The sequence below is a fragment of the Lathyrus oleraceus genome, chromosome 3 (assembly GCF_024323335.1).
Source record: "Lathyrus oleraceus cultivar Zhongwan6 chromosome 3, CAAS_Psat_ZW6_1.0, whole genome shotgun sequence".
NCBI classification, from domain to species: Eukaryota; Viridiplantae; Streptophyta; class Magnoliopsida; order Fabales; family Fabaceae; genus Lathyrus; species Lathyrus oleraceus.
Window position 1 is genome coordinate 424,195,277 of NC_066581.1, and position 9,950 is coordinate 424,205,226.

Genomic DNA, 9,950 nt, shown 5'->3' on the forward strand with positions numbered 1-9,950 from the left:
TTGCAGGATTCAACCATATCTTGTACTTCCAGAGTCTCGCAAACAACTTCTTCAGATGGTCAAGGTGCTCGTCTTCAGTTTTGGATTTGGCAATCAGGTCGTCCATGTAAACCTCTATCTCTTTATGGATCATATCATGTAAGAGGGTTACCATGGCTATTTGATAGGTTTCCCCTACGTTTTTCAAACCAAATGGCATGACTTTATAATAGAAAGTTCCCCACAAAGTGATAAAAGTAGTATATACCATATTATTAGGAGACATTTTTATCTGATTATACTCAGAGAAACCATTCATGAATGAGAAGACGGGGAACTAAGAAACATTGTCAACTAAGACATCAATATGAGGCAAAGACAAATCATCCTTTGGACTCGCTATGTCGAGGTCTCGGTTGTCTACATACATTCTGACTTTACCATCCTTGTTGGGACTGGTACAATGTTTACAACCCATTGAGGATATTCAGATATGGCTAAGAAGTCAGCATCAAACTATTTCTTAAAATCTTCTCTGATTTTGAGTGCCATGTCTGGTCTTGTCCTTCTGAGCTTCTGCTTTGACTAGAGGACATTCAGGATTGAATGGTATGTGATGCTTAATGATGTTAGTGTCTAAATTGGGCATATCTTGATAGGACCAAGCGAAGAATTCTACATACTCTTCCAATAACTTAACCAACTATGTATGCACATGTTTTTCCATAGATGCCCAAACTTTCACCTCTTTTGTGGCTTATTCGGTACCCAAATTGATAACCTCTATCAACTCTTGATGTGGATGAATATCCTTTTGCTCTTGCTCAAGGATCCTGGCTAGTTCACCTGGCAATTCACAATCATCCTCACCGTCGTCTTCATCATGGTTAATTAGGAGCCCAGAGTTACATTTAATATTAGCTGCATTGTTATCAATAGATTTGTTTTTTTTACATGTTTAATGAGATTTATATTTAGAATTGTGTTTATGGAAAAGTAAAATAACAAGAAGATTTTTCCATTTATTTTGTGAAAAGTAAAAATAAAAGAAAGGAAAGGGATTGTGGTTAGCAAGATATTGATGATTAATATATATATATATATATATATATATATATATATATATATATATATATATATATATATATATATATTGAATTTGGAGTAAATTTTTTGGGCAGCAAGGGAAAAAGAGGTTAGGGGTCAGGTCACGTGTTAAGGTTAGTTGATTCCATGAGTAAGTTAGTTAGAGACTTAGCATTATTAATTGACAGTTAATAAGTTGAGGTTTTGACAGTTAGTGAATTAGGAGTTTGTGAATTAGTTAATGAACTGTTAAGTGTGAATTTGAAATGGTTAGTTAGATTAATGAAACTGTTAGATTAGTTAAAATTAGTTAGTGAAACTGGTAAGTTAATTTGAATTAGTAGTTAATGGATGCTAGTTTCTCATTAGAGTTGTTATGAATGTTATTTGCTTATCAAACTCCCTTTGTGTTTTCTTTTTACCTTTTTGCTTGCTTGCATTCTAAGTTTGCTAACCTTATTTTAAATACAAAAATATATGTTGTTTCATTTTTATTATTATACAAGATAGGGAATTTCAAGCAAATGATCAAGCTAGGTTTCTAAATTAGGGTTTTAATTCCCAAGGTCAAAGTTTGGTCAACGAGTGGTCCAGAAGAGCTTTTACTTCAAGGCAAGACCATTAATCTTAGGCCATATTTGTTGGTTCTATGTGTTGGCATCAATTTTGGTAAAACCTAGAGTGTTCACACGTTGTCACATGTGTTCTCTTGACATAAAATAACATGATTCTGCAGGGTGTTTAAAATGTGAATGTGCAGGATTTTACTGAGATGTCAGACCCGATGTCAAGACATCTGTATACATAATATTCAGTCTGAATATTATGTATTGTGTGATTGCGCTTTTTATGCTAATCTATGTATGATTGATCGCGACATTCAATCAGTAACTACAACCAGATTGACTTATTTTCCAACGAGATATAATCAGCTGTCATGAGAAGATATGAATGGAAAATAATTTTAGGGTTTTATGATGTCCAAGCCCAGCCAAACACTTCTATATGAAGGGCATGGAAAACCTGGTTTTGATACACAAGAAATAACGAACGAAATATTGAGAGAGAATAAGGGTTTTAGTCTTGTGTGGTCGTGTGTATTGTGAGCCTTTCATTCATCCATAGATGATTGAATTGGACTGACTTTTGAGTTGTAATTTGTCCACTTTAAGCTTTGAAGCATGAGTGTGTGTTTACTTGGTTGAAGCTTTTAAGCAAGATCAAGTATGTGTTCTTGAAGAGTGTCTTCTTTTCATTGTGAAATTTGTTTTTACATCACTGCTGTGATTGAGGGGGAGTGAGTAGGATCTCATATCTAAGAGTTCTTAGATAGAAGTCACACGGGTAGAGATTAGGTGAAAAGACTATAACTTGAAGTTGTTTATTGAGAGTCTTTGAACTAATTCTGTTTAGTGGATTTCCTTCCTGGCTTGGTAGCCCCCAAACGTAGGTGAGTTTGCACCGATCTGGGTTAACAATTGCTTGTGTCACTTGTATTACTGTTCTTTATCTTTTATCATGTTTATACTCTTCAGATATTAGTGTCGTGACATTACCTTCGACATCTCATATCTGATACCAGAATTTCAATTGGTATCAGAGCAGGCATCCTGCTCTGGTTCTGGGTGAGATCTAGGGACGTTACTTTCTGGTACTATGGATAGAAACAGAGCATCTGTTCACAGACCACCAATTCTGGATGGATCTAACTATGTCTACTGGAAACCTCGAATGGTAGCCTTCCTGGAATCTTTGGATAATAAGGCTTGGAAGGCTATTCTAACAGGCTGCGAACATCCAGTTATTACTAAGGAAGGAGAAGTTACAACTGATAAGAAGGCTGAGGAACAATGGACCAAGGAAGAGGATGAACTAGCCCTTGGAAACTCTAAAGCATTGAATGCTATATTCGATGGGGTTGATAAGAACATCTTTAGAATGGTGAACAACTGTGAGGTGGCTAAGGATGCTTGGAATATTCTCAAAACCACTCATGAAGGCACCTCTAGAGTGAAGATGTCTAGATTGCAGCTTGAAATTCTAGTTAACAGACTTTCGATGTCACACGGGTTGTTATGACATCCAATTCTGCGTAGACAAGAATTATGCAGAACTTAAAAAGTAAGTGCAGTAAATAACACGAGGAATTGTTTACCCAGTTCGGTCCAACATGACCTACGTCTGGGGGTTACCAAGCCAGGGAGGAAATCCACTATTAGTAGTATTAATTCAGACCTTAAACCAACTATTTAACCCTATCACTTAATACCTACCCAATGCAATTTCAATCTTACACTAAGATCAGAGTTCCTAGTCACTCCCCCTCAATCACCTCATTGATTACAACCTTTAATTAAGATTAAAAACAATTTTGAAGTCACACTTCAAACAACTCTTGATTGTGCTTAACAGCTTTAATCAAGATACACAGCACTCATGCTTAAAAGCTTAGAGTGACACAACACTTACAACTCAATGAACACCCTATACCAATGCAATCATCTCAGTGATAATAGCTTGGCTCACAAGATACACCTAATACAAGACACACAAAAATACAACAGTGAAGTATGATGGACACACACAATCTTCACGCCTAAAATCCCCGAGTTCTGAAAGAAGGATTGCCATCATTTTATATTGCAGCACTTGGGCCTTGTACTTGTATTTCCTGAATTTAAGGTCAAGCGAGTTAACCTAAATTCCACAACTAGGTTACTAACAAATAGGCTATTTGTTAGGTTCATTAATTGTAGCTTAGTTGTTGGTTTCCTGGATTTTAGCTCAGCTGTTGACTTCCTGAAGAATAGCCTGAGAAAAATGCTAAAACAGAAAAACTAAACAACCTACAATTTAGCATATGTTGTCTGGAGCGAATGTCACAACATTTAGTTTGACATCCAAAGCATAGACCATATGCTAAGTCTGTTATCTTCCTGAAAACAGACTGTAAAAATTTGTTGTACTGTACAGGACCAATCTGTCCATACTTCAGTAACAGCGTACATTCATAAATGTCAAAGCATCCAATTTGACATTTACACAATGAGCCTTACGTTAGATCTGTTATCCTCTTGATAAGCAGACTGAGAAATACACTGAACTGTAGCAGACAACCAACCGTCCTATTATTCAGTATATGCTGTCAATGATGAATGTCATAACATCCAGTTTGACATTCAGACGGTAGGCTTTATGTCAGGTCTGTTATCCCCTTGATAAATAGACTGGAAATAAATACAGTTATTAAAGAACACCAGCTGTTCTATTCCTCAGTAACTGCTGACAGGGATGAATGTCATAACATCTAGTTTGACATTCAGTAGATCCTGTATTAGCTAAACCTGCAGCATACAACTCAAGTATGTCATGACATCAGTCAAGACATCAGAGTATAGTTAGATATTCTAACATACAATGCAGTCAAACAGTCATCTCCACAGCAGGTCATGACATCAGTCAAGACATTAGAATCCAGCTAGTGTTTTACCATACAATGCAGCCAATTAAACATCTACAAACTCCCCCTTTGGCAAATTTTTGGCTAAAACACTTAGGCCTCACAACAGAGTCCACAGCAACGGAAAACACACATCTAGCAGGAAATTAACCTAGCTAATACACTCAGAGTAGCAGCACACTCACACAAATGGAAGTTAAATAAAAACTTCACATATCAGCACACATACAGAAGTTAAATAAAAACTTCTAATTGCAACACACATACACACACTCACACTCATAGAAGTGGAACATCAGCTGCAGCACAACCTCTGGATTAGAGGATCTTGAATATCTGTTTAGCAAAACAATCTGTTGTCCCGGGGCATCACAGGTGTTACTCCCCCTTTTTGTCAAAAATGTTGCCAAAGCAACACTTTAAATTACAGACCAACATAACATAAACAGAATTACACACACAAATGACAGAATTACAGAAAATGATTTATTCATCTGACTTAGAGTCAACCTCATCATTAGTGCCATCATCAGAACTGGCCTCCTCCTCACCCTCTGAACTTTGCCTTGCAGCTCCATCTGTAGCCTCAGCAGCTTCACCATCATCAGACACCTCCAATTGGATAATCAACTTTTCCAAAGTGAGCTTCCTAGCCTCCAGCTCTTTGCAAGTCTCTCTGAGCACAGCAATGACAGCAGCTTTATCTGGTTGGTTGCCAATGTTAGTTGTAAATTTACGTGTCGGGTTTTTGTTATCGTATCCACAGGGATTGTAAGATATCACCGCCGTTCGATGGCTGTATTAATCTTAGCTCAATGTAACAATAAGGTTTTGGTTGGTTGTCACGTTATCTTGCATAAAAGGTAATAAATTGCGGTAAAAGTTATGGTTTGAATAAATGAGAAATATTGCCAAAGTTAGGGTTCGATGATCACTTTGCATGTATTTGTTCGGTCAACACTCTTATAAACTCCTTTAGATGATAAATCATTTCACAAAGTCCTCCCAATATGTTTCTCTCGAACACACATTGTGAGTTTTCCCATTTTGATCCATTGTTTCTCTCGAACACAATCTATAAAAATGACAACTTTTTGGTTCAACCTTATGGTGAACAAAATCATTCATTACTATCTCTAGCTAACAAACAAGATTGGATGAAAACCTAGGTCAAGAGTTGGTAAACATCTCTCGATCATAAACCAACACAAAGAGTTTTAAATAGAAACAAAGTTTTCATCATATATTCACCATTAAAGAGTTTACACATGAAGATCCTTACATTTACACACAAAGCTAGTAATCACCTACATCTAACCTTGACAAATGGAGGACTTAGCTACTCATTTTCATGGTAGCTTGGTCGGAAAGTTTCGGAAGAAGGTTGATCAACATCCAAGTCGGATAATCGATATTGGATGGGAATCCACCTTCTTTTTGTAGAAGATGGTTACAAGATGAAGAGAAATGAAAACTAGGGCATAAAAGCTCCCAAGAACAATGCTGGAAAATATCTCTAAGAAAGTACAAAAGTGGAAAAATGCTGTAAAAACTAGGTATGACACTCAAAAGTGGCACCTGCTATTTATAGAGTAGTATTGGGCTGTCATGCTCGCTAGGCGAGCAGAAAGGCTCGCCTAGCGAGGGTCTAATTGTGGCACACAAGGCACCTGTGCCCAGAGAAACAGGGTCTGTTGAACTGTCATGTTCGCCTAGCGAACAAACCTTCGCCTAGCGAAGGACACGCTCCAATCTTCGCCCCAGCGAGGTTGAGAGGTTTTGCTACTGGAATGCTCGCTGGGGACTCGCTAGAGCTTCGCCTAGCGAGTGAGTGCTGGCTGCGCTTTCCACCAAAACTGAACGAACTCGCTACCACCTTCGCTATCAGCTCGCCTGGCGAATTTATTGACATTTTACTGGAGCTTTTCGCTGGGCGCTCGCCTAGCGAGCAGGCTTCGCCACAGCATTCGCCTAGCGAGCATGATGATGAATGCTTGTTTTTCTTTGGTTCCTTTGCCAACTTTCTTGTGTCTTAAATTTCAATTATTTCATGCCTTCTTCCTGCACAATAACACACAAATCAAAGGCACCAAGCTTGTTTATCAATGTAATGCATTTCATCTAAAACGAAGGTGATTTAGACAATTTAGCAAGGAAATAGAGTGAAAGATGCCCACATATGATAGATCAAATAAGCACTTTTGGGCATCTAACAACTCTCCCCAACTAGATTCTTGCTTGTCCTCAAGCAAAGTATGCCTCTTGAAGGACAAGAGGATTTGCTTTAAGAAAAAGGTTTCTCCGAAGTTGGATAAACGGCTCAAACACAAGCGAAATCCGCATATACAAGTTTCCAACGGTTCGAATAAAATAATACACAAGAACTAAAACTTAAATAGCAATGCAAAATATTTATCTATCTACAACAATACTATTCTGAATGAATCATCCTATCTCTCCTCTTCGAATAAGGAATGATGATTTTACGCGTTTGCAACCGCGGGAATAATCTCACTCTCTAACAAACAATGAAGAAATCAAATAGATTCATACAATGTCTAACAATTATAAATGGTACTGCGGAAGCATAAAGATCACTAAGGGCTTTTCGGTTGAAGCTTGGTTAGGTTAACAAACAAGGGTCATTTCTAAGGCCATTGAAACGAAAGTGCCGATGCAAAAGAGACATTCACAGTATTATTCACACATCTCGACTTTGTTTCATTTGTTTCTTATTTGAAACCTTCACAACACATATTCCACAACTCAATTTTTATTTTTCACTATTTTTCTTCCAAGCAAGCATTCATTTTCATTCTTGCCCGTTAGCCTGTGGGTGATACGGAGTTGTCACCCTATGCGATACACCGTAATGTTTTAAAATAGTTTCCAAAGGTGCATTACAAAAGTGTGACCCTCCGTCACTTATCAACACTCGGGGGGTTCCGAAACGGGAAAAGATGTTTTTCTTCAAAATTTTTATCACCGTTTTGGCATCCGCCCGAGGTGAGGCAATCGCCTCAACCCACTTAGAGACATAATCGACAGCAACAAGCATGTACTCGTTCCCATAAGAGGGTGGGAAAGGTCCTACGAAATCTATGCCCCAACAATCAAATACTTCCACTTCTTGGATATTTTGGAGAGGCATTTCATCTCTCTTACCTATCCCACCGCTTCTTTGGCAACTGTCACAACTTTGCGCATGGGTATGTGCGTCTTTGAAAATAGTGGGCCAATAAAATCCCGATTGAAGAATTTTAGTGGCCGTTCTAACCCCATTATAATGTCCGCCGTAAGGCGAGTTGTGACAATGCCAAAGGATGCTCTGGGCTTCGTCTCCAGTTACGCATCTCCTTAATAGGTTATCACTACCCAACTTAAACAAGTATGGGTCATCCCAAACATAATACTTCGCATCCGAAAGGAACTTCCTTTTTTGGTTCGAAGTTAGGTCGGAAGGCACAAAACCACTAGCCTTGTGGTTTGCAAAGTCTGCAAACCACGGCCTAACTTGAACCTTAAACAGTTTTTCATCAGGAAATTCTTCCCGGATTTCCTTTTCAGATGCGGTAACCTCCACATTTACTAAGCGGGATAAATGATCCGCTACCAAGTTTTCCGACCCCTTCTTGTCTTTGATTTCCACATCAAATTCTTGTAACAAGAGGATCCAACGGATGAACCTTTGCTTCGAATCCGGTTTGGTTAGCAGATATTTAATCGCCGCGTGGTCGGTATACACAACGACTTTAGACCCTATAAGATAAGACCGAAACTTTTCTAGCGCATACACTATTGCAAGTAGTTCTTTTTCCGTTGTGGCATAATTTATTTGAGCCTCGTTAAGAACCTTACTCGCATAATGTATCGCATGAAAAGTTTTGTCTTTTCTTTGGCCAAGTACCGCTCCAACAGCATAGTCACTAGCATCACACATTAGTTCAAAATTTTCATTCCAATCGGGAGCGACTATTATTGGAGCGGTAACCAATTTTTCTTTTAAAGCCTCAAAAGCTTGCAAACAATCTTCGGTGAAGAGAAATACCTGGTCCTTGGCGAGCAAATTGCTCAAAGGCTTAGCCACCTTTGAGAAGTCCTTGATAAAGCGCCGGTAGAACCCCGCGTGCCCCAAAAAGCTTCGGATGCCCTTCACATTCATCGGAGGGGGTAATTTTTCAATCACTTCAACCTTAGCTCTATCCACTTCAAGCCCCCTTCTAGAGACTTTGTGGCCTAGCACGATCCCCTCGGTCACCATGAAGTGACACTTCTCCCAATTAAGCACCAAATTGGTCTTCACACATCTCTCCAACACCGTCTTCAAGTTCGCCAAGCATTGACTAAAAGACCCACCAAATACCGAGAAGTCATCCATGAAGACTTCCATTGTTTTCTCTATCAGATCGGCAAAAATGGCTTGCACACATCGTTGGAAAGTCGCCGGTGCATTGCACAGCCCAAAGGGCATTTTTCGGTATGCGAACACTCCAAACGGACACGTGAAGGCCGTCTTCTCATGATCGGCCGGGTCAACCGCAATTTGATTGTACCCGGAGTAGCCGTCCAAAAAACAATAGTATTGTTGGCCCGATAGTCTTTCGAGCATTTGATCCATAAATGGGAGTGGAAAATGGTCCTTTCGAGTCGCGGTATTCAACCGCCTATAATCAATACACATTCTCCACCCCGTTGCAACTTTAGTGGGGATCAATTCATCCTTGTCATTCCGGATCACGGTAATCCCCCCCTTCTTCGGAACAACGTGCACGGGACTAACCCATGGACTATCCGAGATCGGGTAAATCATTCCCGCATCCAATAACTTTACAACCTCATTTCGAACAACCTCCTTCATGGTAGGATTTAAGCGGCGTTGTGGTTGAGCTACCGGCTTGAAATCCTCTTCCATCAAAATCTTGTGCGTACAATAGGATGGACTAATTCCTTTTAGATCGGAAAGAGTCCAACCCATTGCTTCTTGATTTGTTTTTAGCACAATGATTAGACGGGCTTCTTCTTCTTTCGTCAAAAGGTTGCTTATGATGATCGGCTTTGCCTCGGTCTCATCAAGGAATACATATTTCAAAGTAGAGGGTAGCACTTTCAATTCAATTGGCGCTTTTTCGTCAATAACCTCCTTTTTCAAGTTTTCCTCCTCTACTTCCCATGGTTGTAGGTCGTCTAAACTATCAAGTTCCTTTAAGCATTCCTCAAGAGCTAGCTCTTCTTCAACAGTGAAAACCTCCAATGAGTCATCAAGAGCTAACTCCATAGGAGATATCTCATGAATATGCTTTGAAACCTCCATAATAGCGTCTTCGATCACATCGATGCGAAAGCTATCATTTCTATCTTTAGAATGCTTCATTGCCTCGAATAGATCGAATGTCACTTCCTCATTTTGAACTCTCACCTTCATTAA